The sequence below is a fragment of the Myotis lucifugus genome, unplaced genomic scaffold, assembly GCF_000147115.1.
Source record: "Myotis lucifugus unplaced genomic scaffold, Myoluc2.0 scaffold_166, whole genome shotgun sequence".
NCBI lineage: Eukaryota > Metazoa > Chordata > Mammalia > Chiroptera > Vespertilionidae > Myotis > Myotis lucifugus.
The window spans coordinates 2,793,411-2,794,718 of record NW_005871214.1 but is presented as its reverse complement, the minus strand read 5'-3'; positions in this window follow the sequence as shown (position 1 = coordinate 2,794,718).

Genomic DNA, 1,308 nt, shown 5'->3' with positions numbered 1-1,308 from the left:
CCAGTCTGTGGTTACGCAGGGTGCAAATTGGCTTGCTTTTGGCCGCGTCTTCGTGGCGCTCGGCAAGCTCCGGCCTTGCTAAACAGCAGGCCCGCTTACGACGTGCCAAATATACTGGAATCTTTATGTCATTTGGGGAGGAATCAGAGGAGAGGACGCGCAGGTAGCAACAACTCCCGGCTGGAGCGGGGCTGGATGAGGCTAGCCGCCCTCCAAGTCACAAAGTTCAGCCCGGATCGGTGTCCTGGGGGTCGAGGCAAAGAAAGGAAGCTGGAACCCTCAGGACCACAGTTGTGAGGGCGACCACTGTCAGCTGTGGAGGAGACAGGTCTGCGCGGGGAGGTGCAGGTGTTGGTGGTGGATGGAGGTTAAATGCTGTGTCCTTAAATTGTCGTGTCCAGAACAGCGCAGAAAGTAGTGGGAGGACTGGAAAGCCTCCGGGGAAGAAAGCTTACCAGACCTCATTCCTACCAGCACTGAGGGCAAATGGGATGCCGTAGGTGGGACAAAAAGCAACTATTCCCTTTCAGAAACACTGAGCCAAAGCCACACAAATTAGAAGCTGCCTGTGCGTATATTTATTTTGCTGTTTTATTGGTGAAGTTGGACATTCCGGGAGGCTTGCTGCTTCTGCTTCTTTTTTCCCCTTTACAGCTCTCTCTGCCAAGGTGGAAATTTTTTGACAGAAAAACGGAAACTCAGAAGTGACTTGCCTTATATAGTATTATTCCCATATGTAGACCCATCTTTTCAAACAAGACGAGCTTTTTTTTTTTTTTGCTTCCTAAGTTGTCTATAAAATAATGTAATTGGAAAAAAAAATAAGGTTCAACCCCACGCAGAGGGGTTGCTGCTCCTTCTTAGGGCGTGAGCTGATGTTCTGAGAGGTTGGAGGGCTGCTAAGCCACCCTAGGCATATTGAGGATTTCATACCTGTCAATTCTTGTGTTCAACTTCAGCACCATTCAGATATTCCTCAAAAAAGGCTGAAACTTAAAAGCCTAAATTTTGCTCAGTCTTTGTTTGTTAGTACATTAATGTTCAAAAAACATTGTGTCAATAAATTAGAGAACATGTATTCACTCAATAGACAATAAATATGGCCTACTAGTGCCAGATGTCCCTGAGAATCTAATGATCACCAAATTTCACATTACTGATATCTTCAAAATTATGATGAACATATTTATTATCTTGATTGTGGTGATAGCCTCACAGGTATATACACATATGTCAAAATGTATCAAGTTCACTATAAGTATGTGCCTATATATATATATATATATATATATATATATATATATATAC